The sequence below is a fragment of the Pan paniscus genome, chromosome 21 (genome assembly GCF_029289425.2).
Source record: "Pan paniscus chromosome 21, NHGRI_mPanPan1-v2.0_pri, whole genome shotgun sequence".
NCBI lineage: Eukaryota > Metazoa > Chordata > Mammalia > Primates > Hominidae > Pan > Pan paniscus.
The window spans coordinates 5,684,396-5,702,215 of NC_073270.2; the positions used below are offsets into that span (position 1 = coordinate 5,684,396).

The following is a 17,820-nucleotide window of genomic DNA, read 5'->3' on the forward strand; positions in this document are numbered from 1 at the left end:
ACCCCATTTCAGTGGGCACCCAGCTTCCCCAGTGGAAGAAAAAGGAGCCCAACCCTCATGCCTCTGGGAATGCATCCCTACAAAATGGGAATAACTCAAGATATTCCCTGCAAAATGAGACTAAAATACTATGCCTTTGAGAAATCTCAAAGCACATTCCAGATCATCCAAAGACTGCCCCGGAAAAACAGACTCAGCTTTGGCAAATGGGAGCCTTCCCCTGGGCCCGTGGCTTTAGGGAGCCTCACTTTGGAGCAGGAGCATGCACAGGGAAGCGACCGAGATTCCACCCCCAGAGCACTAAAGCCCCGAGGCCTCCCTCCCACAGTGAGCCCCAGACCCCAAACAGAGGGTGGAGAATCTGCTCCTCTGGCATTGGATGAGAGGCCTCAGACCGAAATGAGCCCCATGCACTGACCATGCCCCTTCTAAAGGGATCTTCCTGGTCAGCACAAAGCTGACCCCCCAAAAGAGCTCATCCTCCAATACTCAAGTGTCATCCCTGTACCCTGGACTGAACTGTAATGGGCACACAAATTCCCTGGAATCTTGGTGAAATGCACCTTCTGCTTCAGCAGGTTTGGGGTGGACCAGATTCTACATTCCTTTTCTTTTCTTTTTTCTTTTTTTTTTTTTTTTTTGAGTCAGTTTCACTCTTGTTGCCCAGGCTGGAGTGCAATGGTGCCATCTCGGCTCACCACAACCTCTGCCTCCCAGATTCAAGCGATTCTACTGCCCCAGCCTCCTGAGTAGCTGGGATTATAGGCATGCACCACCACGCCCGGCTAATTTTGTATTTTTAGTAGAGATGGGGTGTCTGTCCATGTTGGTCAGCCTAGTCTCGAACTCCGGACCTCAGGTGACCCGCCTGCCTCGGCCTCCCAAAGGCTGGGATTACAGGCATGAGCCACCGCGCTGAGTCCCAGATTCTACATTTCTAACAAGTGTCACTGCCTCCTCCAAGATGCCCTGTACCCTAAACTGAACTTCATCCCTCCATCCGCCCCTCCCACCCTCCCATCTGTCCTGGGGATTCCCAGATCTTATTTTAATGCAAACCCTTTTGTGAGAAAGCATTGCTTTCTTAAACAATGCAAATTGTTTTGACTCCAACAGGTTTGGCTATAATCTGTCGAAGGAAATTGGCAGAAGGCCAGAGAGGAACTAGAGGAAGCTGGAAGCAGGCAGTTCAAGGCCAGATGAACTCACACAGCTGCCCTCCCTGGATGGTGGGAGGTGGGTGGTGGGGAGGGAGAGGGGAGGTACTGGTTGGGGGGAGGAGACCTTCCATACACCCCGTGTCCAAGGGAGAATTACATGCACAGGCTTATCAGAGGTGACACCAGCATCCAGCAGGGAAAGGTGTTTTGCAACCAGGGGCTCCATGCTCAAAAAAATAACATTCAGCACCAAGGAGAGGGATTTTCAAGAACGAAGCAGAGGGCAAGGGGCAGGCAGGGTCCTGGCTAGGTGCAAGCCATGTCGGTTGTGTTGTGCTGGAATTTCAAAATCTGTAATTAAGATTCTAATTTTTTTAATTGGCTGTTTTGGTTCGGGGCTACTTAGCAATCAAGAACAAAATGGAGGCGCTTATGACGTCTCTTAAATATCGTTTATTCCTGTCGTGCCCAAGCCAAATCATGTCATCACCTCTGATTTCCTGGGGCAAACAAATAGAGGAAGCAGGAAGCAAAGGGCTGGTGGGTTTTCCTTAGCTTTGGGCCCACTTCGGATAGCCAGATGGTGGAAGCCTCCACCCAAAGTTAACGGGCTTTCTAGGCTCATTTGCACAAGAGCAGACTCCAAGAAGTTTCCTCTGGAATTTCAAACGTGATGTGGTCTGCAAATCTGCTCCCTGTCAGCTAAGAAGATGTTGACCTGTGCAGATGGCTGTTTCCAGAAGTCGAGCTGTCAGACTCTTTCCAAGGGCAGGACCCAGGCCTCCCCCATCTGTCTGTGGAGCCCTCATAAGCAGCATCCTGCCTTAGAGATGGGTTTTACTTAGAATTACAGAACATTTTTCCTCTGGGCATTATCTCAGCTCCTAACTTATGTTTAACATTTGAGCTAATGTCCTTCTTTGCCTCATCTTGGGCATTTTGTGGATTTGTTCATGCTTCCACTCGACAAACATGCATTCAATTCCTGCCATGAGTCTGTCTGCTCCGTGCGGGAGCTGTAATGGTGGGCAACAGAGGCAACGTGCCTGCTGTTAGGTGTTTTGTTCTGGTGGCACACGCATGCATGTATAACCAGAGGTGTGCTAGTGTACCAGCTCTATGCCTGAGTAGGGGTGAGGGAGCCCTAATTTGTACTATTTGCCAATTTCTATGATGTAAATGGTGACCCAGCCAATTTCAAGTTACCCACACTCACTGAATGTGGAGTTAATAGAGATGTGTATGTTCATCTCTCAGAAGCCTGTTTGACCTGCTCCAGCACAATTAATTTAATTTAACTGTTTACTTTGTAACCTTTACACATATTAATTCACTCCTATAAACAATATCATAGCTCTTCCAAATCAGAGCTGAAGTCATCTCAACTGGGAGGCTATTGATGGATTGGCAATGGTCCTCCAGGTCGCTCTCCCTTCCATGCAGACACCTAGGTGAAAGCCCAGCCCAGGTAGGCACAGGAAGAGCCGAGGCCAGAGCGGAAGAGAAATGGCACATGGAGCTGCCACTGGAGTTGAGGATTATTTAGCAGTAAATCTTTTTTGTTTTCTATTGCATGCCTGGCAGTCCACTGGAATCTGCAGATGCCACAATGAATGAGTCACTGCCACTGCCTTCAAGGTGCTCACAGTCTGATGCAGAAAGGATAACGGCCATGCAGTGTGGGGAAGTGTTGTGTTAGACATGGGAATTAGCAAGAAAGGTTTGCTAGAGAAGGGAAGTCTGAAAGGATGGATGGAGGCATCCAGGTGGAGAAGATGGGAAAGATGTAGAATCACTGCAAAAAAGAAAACAAGACTATGCTGCATTCAAGGAGCTGCAAGCGGTCCAGTACAGTGGGGATGTGGGCACGGATGGAGGAGAGTGACAAGATGAGGCCAGAGAATGAAAGGAGCAAGATCTGCAAAGATCCCTCTGGCTTGCCGTATGTTCTCTTGGGAAGCACTTCTCAAACCATAACGGGCACACAAATTCCCTGGGATCTTGGCAAAATGCAGCTTCTGCTTCAGCAGGTTTGGGATGGACCAGATTCTACATTTCTAACAAGCTCCCTGGTTATGTTGATGCTGCTGGTCCATGGACTATCGTTTGTATAGCAAGGGTGTAAGGAAGAGGAGAGCACTGAAGGGTGTTAGGAAGGTGGATTTCACGATCAGGCTTGCATTTCTAAAGATGACTCTAGGTGCTGGGGGCAGGATGGGCTGCAGGCAGCCACAGCTGCAGGAGCAATGGAAGAGAAAAAGAAGGTTAAGAGTTAAGTCTAGGTTAGGTGCAGTGGCTCATGCCTCTTATCCAAACACTTTGGGAGGCTAAGACGGAAGGACCACTTGACCCAGGAGTTCGAGACCAGCCTGGGCAACATGGCGAGACCCCGTCTCTACAAGAAATAAAAACTCAGCCAGGCGTGGTGATATGCACCTGTAGTCCCAGCTACTTGGGAAGCTGAAATGGGAGGATCGCTTGAGCCCAGGAGGTCAAGGCTGCAGTGAGCCATGATCCTGCTGTTGCACTCCAGCCTGGGCAACAGAGCAAGACCCTTCTCAAAAAAAAAAGAATGAGTTAAATCTGGCACGTTGATGAGCTTGAGGGATCCCATCTGCTTTTTGTCAGGCTTCTTGTCCTCACCACCTGTCTCACTTGTTTCTCCTCCCAAGGTGGATGTGGAGCCCCCAGGATTCTTCGTACTCCAGGACATCTTCTCAGGCCTCTGTGTGCCAGCTTGTGCAGCATGACTTGGCTTTACAGAATTGGGCAAAGTCATGCTTAATGTCACTCAGTCCTGTTTCAGAGTGAAGTCATTTATTTTAGGGGAAGATCTATTTCAGTAGCTTTATTTTTTTATGTAGTAATTTTTATTGTTTTTCCTTTTCAATAAAATAAATACTTGCTACGCAGTTTCTCCTGAAATTATAAATTAACTGTTCAGGGTTAGCAAAGCATGAGTTATTCTATTGAATCTATAAAACATTCAGCTTTAAAAGAAACAGATTTTTATTTTTTTCTCATTACACATTATTATATAACCTTTAAGGATAATAAAGCTGTGTTAAGATTTAAAATTTGAGAAATCTAGCTATACCAAGTTTTTAAAAGTGCATTAATCAAGGCTAAATTTTAAATATTGATATATACATATTTCATAATCTGAATCTGTTTAACGTGAACACTAGCCTTTCTTTCTGTTATTTTTTTTTCCCTACAAGATGGCTTGACTTTGCAGAACACTGGTTCTCAACTACTGGTGACTTTGCCTCCCTGGGAACATTTGGAAATATCTGATGTAATTTTTGTTGTCATCGGGGCAGAGGAGATAATGGCATTCAGTGAGTAGAACCCAAGGATGCTGCTAAACATCCTACAATGCATAGGATGGAACCCCATAACAAAGAAATATGCAGCCCAAATGTCAACCATGCCAAGGTTAAGAAACCCTGTTGTAAAGTGCAACTCAATTCCCATTTTATGAATAGCCTCTCTGTTCAATGTAATTCTGAAAACACAGACTTGACTAATTTGCATATACTACTTAAAAGAATATTTAACCTAACCAATGTCATTACCAAAAGCAATGGTTGACTTTAAGTATCAAGTGATACTTCCAGAATGATTAAACCACAAAGTCAGCTTAGAAAGATAGAAATTGGGACATATTATTTATATACCATTTAATTGTTCTTGAATCTGCTCTACCAGTCTAATCTATTAATATGGAAAGTTAATTAGAACTGTTTTGAGTTAGCTAAGCACATAGTTTCCTTTGAACACTTTTCTGAACTATGACAAAAATTAAATTATATATAAAGCACCTGGGAAATAGAAAAGCACTCTACAAATGTTCTCAAAATGTTTGTTGCAACATGTGAAAAGTGAAGAGCTTTACCTACTTGTCCAAACTTGTCATGAACATGTGTTTGGACAGTTAAATTAGTTTTTATTTGTTCTCTCTTTTTTACAATGATCTCTTATACATGACTTTTACAAATATCAGTGCATATATATAGTATGTGTGATACAAGAGAAAGCAAATGTGTTTTTCACACATGTAAAGTATCAAGGTGGCATATGAGTATTCTAATTGGGAGCCAACTTTTTTTCAAATTATTCCAAGTTTTGGGGGTTTTATGGTTTTTTGTTTGTTTGTTTTTTATTTTTTGAGACGGAGTCTCACTCTGTTGCCCAGGCTGGAGTTGCAGTGGCATGACCTTGGCTCATAGCAACCTCTGTCTCTCGGGTTCAAGCAATTCTCCTGCCTCAGCCTCCCAAGTAGCTGGGATTACAGGCACCCGCCACCATGCCTGGCTAATTTTTTTGTATTTTTAGAGAGACAGGGTTTCACCATGTTGGCCAGGTTGGTCTCGATCTCCTGACCTCAGGTGATCCACCCACCTTGGCCTCCCAAAGTGCTGGGATTATAGTCATGAGCCGCCATGCCCAGTCTTTTTTTTTTTTTTTTTTGACAGGATCTCATTCTATCATCCAGGCTGGAGTTCAGTGGCATGATCATGGTTCAGTGTAGCCTCAACCTCCCAGGATCAAGCGATCTTCCCACGTCAGCCTCCTGACTAACTGGGACCACAGACATGCACCACCATGCCCAGCTAATTTTTTGTATTTTTAGTAAAGACAGGGTTTCACCATGTTGCCCAGGTTGGTCTCGACCTCCTGGGCTCAAGTGATCCGCCTGCCCCAGCCTTCCAAATTACTGGGATTACAAGGCATGAGCCACTGTGCCCAGCCTATTCTAAGGTTAAGTAGAGAAAGTTTTCAGTACTTTATTAATCATTTATCTCCACATCCACATCCTATATATTTTTCATGGTCAATAAACTGATTCAAATGACTTAAGTTATCCCACCATTTAAAGAGAAAAGTCTCTATAATAACTTGAAATCATGGTGTTATTTTAATTTCACCAATGACTACTTTTCTCAGAAGTTCTAGCTCTTCCTTTGACACACAGAAAATAGCTTTTCATCTCACTGGGATCTGAATTCGAAGTTATGTTCTTCCTCACAAACAAAATATAATCGGTTTTATGTTCTCCCCAGATGCCATCAGATTGGACTTCGCTGCAAGTTGATATTAGATAATAGGTTTCTTCTGGAGGAGCCTCTTCCATGGGAATTCCTAATTCAGCTTTTAGATGCCTTTGTGCTACTCAACTTATGCCAATGACATCATTTCTCTCAAGCTTGTCTGGATTACTTAATGGATGACTACAAACAAGTATTGGTGAAACTGGCTCAAAAGGTAATTTCAGCATCTGATCTCTGCTGTCACAGTAGCTCATTTTGGTGTTGAGTAAGAAGACACTAAGAGCTTGATGCAATAATCCATTCCCAAAGTTTTCATTCACGTGACAATTCTTCTTGGTCTCAGTTCCAATATTACTGTCATTTTCATCAATAAGAATACACTTCTCTGTGGTGCACAATGGTTCACACCTGTCATCCCAACATTTTGAGAGGCCAAAGTGGGAGGATCGTTTGAGGCCAGGAGTTCGTGACCAGCCTGGGCAACATAGCGAGATCCTGTCTCTGCAAACATTTTAAAAATTCATTGAGTGTGGTGGTGCATGCCTGTAATCTCAGCTAATCAGGAAGCTGAGGCAGAAGGATCACTTGAGCCCAGGAGGTCAAGGCTGCAGTGAACCATGATCACACCACTGCACTCTGGCCTGGGTCACAGGGTAAGACCCTGACTCTAAAAAATAAATAAATAATGAATTTGTAAAAAGAATACACTTGTCTATGAGGAGTTGAACTTGTTGCTCTTGGAGATGTCCAATGCCTGTCTAAAGCATGGTCGCAGGATGTCTGATCTGCCCTAAAAGACAGGCCTGGCACAAGGGTGGCATCAGTGCTGGGCTCAGGTGTGCCTTGGGAGCTTTATAAATGGCTGTCCCTGGAGTATATGGTCAAGACCTAAAGAGTGGCCATTTGTGTTTTCTAATCAAGCTTTACTGAATTTTAGAGGGGAATCATGTGTAATGAGATTGGCAAGGGGAATTATGTATAATGAGATTTGCAAAAATCCTACAATGTCCTGCTCTGGAAAGTCCACAGTCTACAGTGATAGGGAAACATCAGAGGTGCAAAAGGAACTTGGGGATTTGCTATGGGAGCCCAAAGGCAGACACATAGCTGGTCCTAGGACATTAGAAATGAGACTTGGGCAGAGTCCAGGAAAAAGTGAGAGAATGGAGCAGAAAAAGGTGCCCTGATAAACCTGCACTGGGCTGTGTGGCATGGGCAGAACTTGTTATCTCTTTCCAGCTCTGTAAGCCCAAGGCTTTCTATTAGCTTTTAGGCCTCGATATTTGTATCGTTTTATGAGTCTATTAGGCTCAAAAACGTCTTTGTTAAGCATTTACAAAACATTTGTTTGAAAACTATTCTGCGTGAAAACATGTTGAATTCGGCGAAAGAAAACAGTACGTCATCAAGTGTTTTGGCACAAACCTTACTTTTAGCTTTTAGGGCTGGATATTTGTATCCTTCTGTGAGTGCCCACTGGGCCCAAAAATGTCTTTTCTGAGCTTCTATGAAACGTGTGTTTGAAACTGTTCTACGTGAAAACATGTTGAATTTGGTGAAAGAAAACAGAACATCATCAAGGTTTTTGGCAGAAACCAGGATTTTATCTTTTAGGGCTGGATATTTGGGCAACATAGTGGGACCTCATCTCTACAAAAAATAAAAATACATTAGCTGGGTGTGGTGGCATATGCCTGTAGTCCCAGCTAATCAGAAGGCTGAGGCTGGAGGATTGCTTGAGCCCAGGAATTTGAGGCTGCAGTGAGCTATGTTTGCACCACTGCAGTCCACACTGGGTTACAGAGCAGAAGAAAATAAGTGAAGTCTAACATCGAGATTGTAGGCCGGGCGTGGTGGCTCACACCTGTAATCCCAGCACTTTGGGAGGCCAAGGTTGGTGGATCACTTGAGGGCAGGAGTTAGAGACAAGCCTGTGCAACATGGTGAAACCCCATAAAAATACAAAAATACAAAAAATTAGCCGGGTGTAGTGGCACACACCTGTAATTTCAGCTACTCCAGAGGCTGAGGCAGGAGAATCACTTGAATCTGGGAGGTGGAGGTTGCAGTGAGCCGAGATCACACCACTGCACTCCAGCCTGGGCAACAGAGCAAGTCTCAGTCTCGATTAAATAAATAAATAAATAAATAATAAATAATAAATAAATAAATAATAAAAATAAAATCAAGATTGTAAATAAACTCAGGTCCAAAGAAAATAGAGTCTTCCTTCATCTTCGCTTATACTTAGATAGCAGGCCGTCTCTATGTGAGTTACTCATTGCCTGAGGCTGGATTCACCAAGAAGTAGATGCCAAGTCAAGGATTCATGTACAAGTGGTTTATTCGGGAGGTGATCCCTGCAAATGCTGCAAGTGGGGAATGGAAAAAGGGAAGGGAAGGTAGCCCAAAAAGGCTGTGTTAGCATGTTTATTGCATGGGCAACCAGAGCTTCACTCTGCTTGGGAGGCCCCTGGATGCCAGAGTAGAACATATTCCTCAGGGTTATGCTGCCTGCAGGGCGAGGGAGCTGGGGAATTTATACACCAAGATCTGTCCATCATTGGTTAAGGACAGCTCCCAAAGGCTATACTTCCCTAATAGTTCCAACCTGCTGAGTGCATAGGCTGAGTGGGCTTCCGAGCATGCTGGTCCCATCTCCTAATGATGAGAGGTGGAGGCACAGGAGAAGGTAAACAAATGGCAAAGACACTTAAATACATGAGAAAATGAGTCCAACCTGAACTTTGGCTTTTCTGGGTGGCCCACTCATCCCACTAACTACCATATCTTCATTTTGTCTGCTTTTTGCAAAGAACAGACAATTCCAAACAGCCAAGCCTAACAAGTAGCTCATCTTAGCCTGTGGATTCAGAGCACTGGTGGCCTCTCCACCTCCAACTGACACCAGAAAACATATAAATACCTCTAAACATGCTTTGGGTATTTGTTTTTCTAATTGCAAATATTATACCATAACTTAGTTTGAAGGCTTTGTAAAGAATATGCCAGAAACATCTAATATTAGCCCTAAAAACTAGGGCAATCTTTTTTTTTAACAGAAGAGTGTTCATATAAACATCAAAAGATGTGATGAGAGTAGTTTCAACTTCTAATTATAGAAATTATAGAGCTATTTCATGAGAGAGGTGCTTTATCAGCTCATCTTGAGTGAATGTTAAAGATGAAGATATGGCTAGAATCTCCAGAGTCTACTGTCTCAGAGATGTAGCCCAAAGTTGTAAGACTGAGTGCCTTGAGGTAGGGAACAGGAAGCAACAGGGTCTCCAGGTTCACTGAGGAGTACTGACCTGCAATGCGATTCCTACATCAGCAAAGGTCTTCTTTCCATCGTTAGAGGACTCCTGGATTTGCTATGCCTATCCTGATGGCTTCCTACATGAGACCATCCATTCACACTTGGCCCTTACCCAGGCCTGAAATTCTCCCCAGTTGCACTCCACCCGCTTATGTCTATCACCTAGCTCAAAGCCAGTAAAGCTCATCTCTGAACCAGCAAAGATTCCCTTTATCCCATCAAAATGTCCTTAACATCTATCTTGAGGTCATGCAGCATGATCTTACTTTGCTGACATTCTTTCCTTCTTCTGTGGATTCCCAAGCAGAGTACAGATGTACAGATTCCTTGGGGGATAAGAGCTGGAATTTCAGCTTCCTTTTTTTTTTTTTTTTTTTTTTTTGAGACAGTCTCGCTCTGTTGCCAGGCTGGAGTGCGGTGGTGCAATCTCTGCTCACTGCAACCTCCGACTCCCTGGTTCAAGCTATTCTCCTGCCTCAGCCTCCCAGGCAGCTGAATTACAGGCACACACCACCACGCCCAGCTAATTTTTGTATTTTTAGTAGAGACGGGGTTTCACCATGTTGGCCAGGATGGTCTCGCTCTCCTGACCTCATGATTTACCTGCCTTGGCCTCCCAAAGTGCTGGGATTACAGGCGTGAGCCACCGCACCCGGCCTCACCTTCTTTTATATCCCACACAGCACCCAGCACAGAGCACAAAGCTAAGCGCATCGATCCAGCGACTGACTGACTGAATAAATGAATACATGCTATCTTGCTTGTAGAAGCCCAGATTCCTCCTTCTTACGACTCCCACACCCACTTAGGAGATTCTATTATGTCTTAAGAGAAGTTACATCTCCATTAGTGTCAAAGCAACATTATATAAGTGGCTCAATGTGATCAGGCATGAATTTCTTTGTTTTCCCACTCACCTGAAAGCCCAAAAACAATCCAGGTGGTGGTAAACACTTCTGATTCTTCAAAGAAAATGGAAGAAAGTGATCCCTACCGTCTATTTTGAATCTACCATTTTTTGTTTCTGAGTGTCTTTTAAACCTATTCAAAATCCTTTAAGGGCATTTCACCATGCATGGGAGAAGGTCTTGGCTCCTCAACAAATTGCAAGAGGCCTTTTACAATCTAGACTCTGCCTTGTTCTCCAAGCTCACCTTCCATAATCCTGATGTGCTCCATATTGCCAGACTCTTTCAAGTCCTTCCCGCCCTGCGGAGAATCCCTACTCACACCTCAGGACCAGCTCAGACATGGTCTCCAGGAGACCTTTTCTAAGATCCTATGTGAGGTAACTAGCCCCCTTGGCACCTTGTGACATAATTATTCACTATCATGTACATGTCCCGTAGTGAACTATGAGCACCTCCAGACCTTACCCTGCGTTTGGTCGCCTTGCTCTCCTCTCTGCAGCTGGCACCCAATCTTTCCAGGCTGTCTCTAGGGACTCGAGCCCTTGGGATGGGGTCCTCGATGCTTTTCCACCTGCCTGGCTTCTAAATTCCACTAAGATCCTGTCCCATTCTCTTGGAAACACTAGAACTTACTCTGACATGCCCTATGGAAGTTATTTCTCCACTGCTGTTCAAACCCACTCCCAGACCTGGCCTTCCCTGAGGAGAGCGTCTCAGCCAAATCCAACTGCCTCTAGCTCAAGTTTCCTTGCGGGGGGCCGCTGGCCTCATCCTGTTAGGTCGTCCTAGAGCCACAGGAAGAATCAATGTTCCAGTGTCAGCAGGAAGAATCAATGTTCCAGTGTCAGCCAGCAGGGGGCAGTGTGAAAATACACACACCAGGCCCTTTTTTCAAAGGGTCTCGGCTTCCCTGGGGGTGTCTATCTGTGCCTCTATGAAGCATGGCTTGGGTCATTCCTCCAGTCCCATGGCCAGGTGGATCCTTCGTTTACCTTTCATTTCTATTAAATGAGAACATTCTCAATTCACTAACTGGATTGTTGGAAAGGCAGCAAGCTCTGCTAGATAGTTCTAAATATTTGCATCAAATGTGGACCAGAAATTGTGAATCTGTCTTTCAACGCCCTCGGATCTGAGTCAGCAAGCCTGCCACATGCAAAAGTAGGAACGTTAAATACTTGAAGCTGGGAGAGAATAAGTGGGTTTCTAATCCTCTCTGGTGCATTCAGTTCTAGAAAGTGGTTCTTTGTATTCTACTGGAACATTTCTATGTACGGTTTTTTTGTTGTTTGTTTGTTTGTTTGTTTGTTTTTTGAGACAGAGTCTCTCTCTGTTGCTCAGGCTGGAGCACAGTGGCACAATTTCAGCTCACCACAACCTCTGTCTCCCAGGTTCAAGGAATTCTCCTGCCTCAGCCTCCCGAGTAGCTGACATTACAGGCACATGCCACCACGCCCAGCTAATTTTTGTATTTTTGGTAGAGGCAGGGTTTCACTATGTTGGCCAGGCTGGTGTATGTATGTTTTAAACATGCTTTAAAACAAAATTTCTTTTTAGAGATGGGATCTTGCTATGTTGCCCAGGCTGGAGTGCAGTGGCTATTCACAGGTGTGATCATGGCGCACTGCAGCCTAGAACTACTAGGCTCAAGCAATCCTCCCACCCTAGCCTCCCACGTAATTGAGACTACAGGTATACACCACCATGCCCGGCCTTAAACATGCTTTTAAATGTGTCATAAATCACATTTCTCTGATGAATAAAAAGAATTATCTAATGTTGAGAAAGAGTCAGTGTTTAATCATTCACCTCACAGTGCAGATTTCTTAATGAATTCTGTTATTGAATCCACAGAATTTAACATTATGTTATTTTGGCCCTGAAGGCATAACTTCAAGCCATTCTGGATACTGAATGTGTTGCTGACATACACATTAGCAAATCACTCAGAAGCATATACACTTTATTGCATTATCAGTAACATGAAGAAATATTTCTATATCATGAGAAAGAGCACTTTCTTCTTGATATGTGTGTAATCCCTTGGTCTTGGGAAGCTAAGGCACAGCTTACAAAGGGGTTTTGTATACCCCACTAATTACGTAGCTTAAATCAGGCTGGGTAAACATGTAAACCAAATGCAAATCATCAATCTACATATGTTTAAGAAATAATATAGACATACTGCTGCAGCATGCCTCCCAGGGAGTTCTGGACTTTAAACAGCATCTTATAAATCACCAGCAAGAACAATCAATTAATATTTTGGCTGAGGGTCTTTACCGGACTCCCAAATACCACTGGAGTTAAGCACTGAACCAACACAGGCCAGCTGCAAATAAGATTCATTGCTATGGTTTGGATATTTGGCCTCCCCTCCAAAAACAATATCATGTTGAAATTTCATCCCCAATGTCAGAGGTAGGGCCCACTGGGAGGTTTGGGTCATGGGAGTATATCTCTCATGAATGGCTTGCTGCCATCCTCACGGGAGTGAGTTCTCACTCTTAGTTCCCTCAAGAGCTAGTTGTTGAAGAGTGTAGCACCTCCTCCTCCCTCCTCTTGCCTCCTCTCTCCCCATGTGATCTGCCCACAGTGGTTCACCTTTCCCTTCCACCATGAGTAGAAGCAGCCGGAGGCCCTCATCAGAAGCAGGTATTGGTGCTATGCTTTTTGTACAGTCTGCAGAACCATGAACCAAGTAAACCTATTTTCTTTATACATTACCAAGCCTTAAGTATTCTTTTATAACAACACAAGCAGGCTAAGATAACCCCATCTATGGTCAGTCACCAAGGCCTCTTCTCTCATATGAGTTTTGTACCTTACTCTATTTAATAAAGTTTGTTCTCATGGGGATATGCATTAACAATTCTGATACGTGCATACTGAAATTGAAAATTAATTAAACAAATGGTGGATGGTAGGAGCCAGGTTGCTCACTGTTGGAATGCAAATTTACAGATAAGCCAGGGGAGAAGGCTAGAATGATCCACTTGGTAACAGAGCGGAGTTGGAGGCATCAGTATGAACTCATGTCTAGCTTAATACAGGGGCAGAAGATTCCATATAGAAATATGTATAGATATGTGATATCCATAGGTTAGTATACACATTAATATTTCCTTGCTCTGTCATCTGAGAAGGACTAAAAGAAACAGCACCCCAGTAGCAAAAAGCATACCTAGCACCCAGAATTTGGTTTCGAATAACACTCTCCAATGAAAGGTACCAGGGCTCCTTAGAGAAATGGCCAATTCTATGCCTCTGACAGAAATATGCAAAAGGAGCCTGGAGTATTTTGTAGTGCCAGAAAATAAGGAGGCACTCAAAAACAATCAAAAAACAAATGCATATTAATGGAGCTACATCAAAGAAACACAGGAGCCAACTGAGAGTGCTCCCAACGGCCAAAGCTGGAACAATTTGAGCAACAAAATAAAGCAGTGCTGGATTATCATTCAACGTATAAAATAAATACCCCTGAGTCCTCACTATTGCAAATAAATGATTGAATAAATTAATAAATGGGGGAGGAGGGACAAGTCCCTTGGACAGATAAATTTCAAATAATTTATGCAGATACTCTGCCTCAAGGGGGTGAGGCATAACTCCTGACTCATTAAATGTGGAGTAAGCATAGTGACTTCCTTCCTAAGAGGACAGTATGGAATGGGGGAGAAGAGTAACCTTAGAGTGGAGGACCCTGACACATACGACCTCAGCCAGGTGATGAAGGTCAACATCAGTGGTGATCAATCATGTTGATCATATGTACTTCTGATGTGATGTGAGGAAAGCAGCACTTTACTTCTGTGGACTTCCTCTCAAAAACTCATAACCCCAGTCAAGTCAAGAGAAAAACATTAGACAAATTTAATAAATAGGCATTTGGGAAAATATCTGAGCAGTACTTCTCAAAACTATCAAGGTCACCAAAAACAAGGAAAGTCTAAGAAACTGTCACAGCTAGAGGAGCCCAAGGAGACACGATTATCATGTATCAGTGCTAGTTCATTCCTTCTAACAAATGTGCCGTACTCATGCAAGATGTTAACAAAGGGAACATTGGCCATGGGTATATGGGAACACTCTGTACTATCTTCTCAATTTTTCTGTAAGTTTGAAACAGTTCTAAACAAAAAAAAGTCTTTTAAAAATACAATCAAGGCCAGGTGCAGTGACTCAGGCCTGTAATCCCAACACTGTGGGAGGACCACTTGAGCCCAAGGAGTTTGAGGCCAGCCTGGGCAATGGGGGGAGACCCTGTCTCTACAAAAAATTTTGGAAATTAACCAGGTATTGTGGTGCACATCTGTGGTCCCAACTACTCAGGAGGCTGAGGTGGGAGGATTGCTGGGGTCCAGGAGGCCAAGGCTGCAGTGAGCCATGATCGTACCACTGCACACCAGCCTGGGTAACAGAGCAAGACCCTATCTCAAAAACAAAAACAAAGAATCTATAAATAAATGAAAAGATTAATATCCACAAAAGGACAAATATTGTATGATTCCATTTATATGAGGTAGCTGGAATAGGCAAATTCTTAAAGACAGTAAATAGAATAGAAGTTACAAGAGGCTGGGAGGGGGAGGAATTAGAGGTTATTGTTTAATGCACTGCACTCCAGTCTGAGCCAAAAAGTGAGACCCTATGTGAAAAAAATAAATAAATACATAAAAATACAATCAACAGAAGAAAAGAAAGTATTTACAATATATAACAGATAACAGATTCTTATATAGACTGTATAAAAAACTTCCAGAATCAATGAGGAAGAGAAATAACCTGATTTTAAAAATTGGCAAAGGATGTGAAAAGGCAATACATGGAAGAAATACAAGTGTCCAAAAAACATAAGAAAAAATACTTAATCTCACTAATAATTAGAGAAATGCACATTCCATTAAAATACCAGTAAGACTGATTTCTCTTCTCACTTTAAAGGTCTGGTGATATCCAATGTTAGCAAGGGTGTGAAGAAACAATGAAAATGTATCCATACAATACTTGTGTAATTAAGTATAAATTGACAAGGGTGAATTTTTAAGGAAACTAAGAGAAAAAGAAAGGCATGATCCCTTTGCCCCATTGTAAAGGAAACTATGACTCGAAAGTAACGGGTGGCTATCTAAATGCCAATAAGCACATAAGAAGGTGCCTAATCTCACTCATCATCAGTTAAATGCAAATTAAAACTATACCCAGATGCTACTATGTACCAGGATGACTGACACCAACATTGATGAGGATGTAGCACAACTACAGCTCCCATGCACTATTGGTGGGATTGGCACAGCTCACTTTGGAAAACAACTGGGCAGTATCTATTCAAACTAAACGTGCTCATTTTATGGCCCACCAATTCTACTTCTCAGTAAATACTCAACAGAAGTGAGAGCTTATGGCTCCCAAATGATACATGCAAAAATGTTCATATCCACCTTATTCACAATAGCTACAAGTAACTCAAATGTCCATGGAGAGAAGAGTAGCTAAATGGTGGCATAGCCATACAATGGACTACTACACAGCAACCAAAAAGAAGAGACTATTACCACACACGGCATGAGTGAATCTCATGGGTTGATTGCTAAGCAAAAATGTCATGCAAAAAATGATATATTGTACAGCTCCGTGTCTATGAGGTTTAAGGGTAGGCAGAGCTAATCTAAGGTGATAGAAACTAGAATAGTGGTTTCCTTGGGAAGGAGGTACAGGCAGATGATATGGCCTGGGAGGAGGCTTGAGAGCCCAGTGGGAAGATGAAATATTCTATGTCTGCATCTGGCTGGTGGTCATTCAGGTATAGACATGTGTCAAAACTTAGCAACCTTCTCACTTGAGATGTGTGCACTTTATATTTGCTCTGTATCAGTTAACACATACGTTAAAAAGAGGAAATAGGTGAGTCTTTGAAGATGGAATAATTACTACAAAATGAGAGTCATTGATTGTACCTGCTGCACGTGTGGAGATCAGATTTCAAAGGGGAACATTAAAACAGGAGGATGATAAACAAAATGTGGTCTATCTATACAATGGAATGTTATTCAGGCATAAAGGGAAATAAAAAATGGGTAAATCTTGAAAGCATTAAGACAAGTGAAAAAAAACAGACACAAAGAACCATATACTGGATGATTCCATTTATATAAAATGTCCAGAATAAGCAAATCCATAGAGACAGAAAGTAGCTTAGTGGTTTCCAATCTACTTCCCAGAGGGAAGAGAGGAATTGGAGAGGGACTGTTAATAGATATGGGATTTATTTCCAGGGTGATGAAAAAGGTCTGGAATCAGAGAGTGATGATTGTACAACTCTGTGAATATACCAAAAACCACTGAATTGCACACTTTAAAAGGGTGAATTTTATAGCATTTGCATTTTATTTTATTTTATTTTATTTTATTTTATTTTATTTTATTGAGACAGGGCCCCACTCTGTCACCCAGACTGGAGTCTGCAATCATGTTTTCTACTTATTGGTCAAGACGCCAGTCCCGCTGACTGCTCAGTCCCCAAGTTGTTCTATTTACCACATCCTTTTAGGAAGAGAACATCTAGGGCACCTTCTCCTCTCAATGAGGCACTGCAGGTTCCCATGAGACCTCAGCCACGCCTGGCTAAGGAGAGGACCCAGTTGCCCCTGCTGAAAAGGGCTCACTGCAGCTCTGGGGGAGGCTCCTTCTCTGGGCGTCTTCCTCAGACACTGAACAATCAAGGGGGATCTGGAGCTGCCCGGAGTCCCCTCCCCTGACCTTCACCAGTCAGGAGTCTGGGAGGAACAGCTCATTCAGATATGCACCCAACATGGATTCTCCCTCCACCCACTGACAGAAATAGCTAATGGAGTCCAAAAATGCTGCAGAGTTTAATTACCAACCTGCAAAGACAGGCTGTCAGCTCCAGTCCTAGGTAAAGACCTATGGGAAAGGGTGTTAGGTCAACCCAAAGACAGAAAACAAAGTCCACAGCAGGTCTGTCATCATAGCCGCGTATTGGAAACAAGGTGAAGTCCATCAACAGCAGACTAAATGCATAATTTGTGGCATAGACACTCAATGGAACACTCCACAGGAAGAAAAGGAGTGAACAGCTGCCCCCTGCAATAGCATGGATGAGCCCACACGTGATGCCAAAGAAGCCAGACACAAGGGCATGCGCTGTATGATTTCCATAGGGTGTTGAATAGCATCTCCCCAAAACTCACATCCACCTAGAATCTCAGATTGGGACTGTACTTGGAAGTGGGGTCTTTGCAGATGTAACTAAATTAAGATGAGGCCACCCTGAATTAGGATGTGTCCTGAATCTAATGAATGGGGTTCTTATAACAAGAGGAGAGGACACAGAGAATGAGGCCATGTGATAA

At 43.3% G+C, this 17,820-nt stretch overlaps 1 long non-coding RNA gene and 1 pseudogene across 1 annotated transcript; both read right to left on the reverse strand.

Annotated features, from left to right (window-relative positions):
- Positions 1 to 1,593: 1,593 nt before the first annotated feature.
- LOC134729680 (uncharacterized) lies at positions 1,594 to 10,978 on the reverse strand. Its single transcript, XR_010110970.1, has 2 exons — positions 10,451 to 10,978; positions 1,594 to 3,395 (listed from the first exon to the last, which is right to left on the reverse strand). It is a non-coding gene; the product is annotated as an uncharacterized LOC134729680 (long non-coding RNA).
- LOC103786581 (isopentenyl-diphosphate Delta-isomerase 1-like) lies at positions 4,827 to 10,247 on the reverse strand (annotated as a pseudogene).
- Positions 10,979 to 17,820: the final 6,842 nt, after the last annotated feature.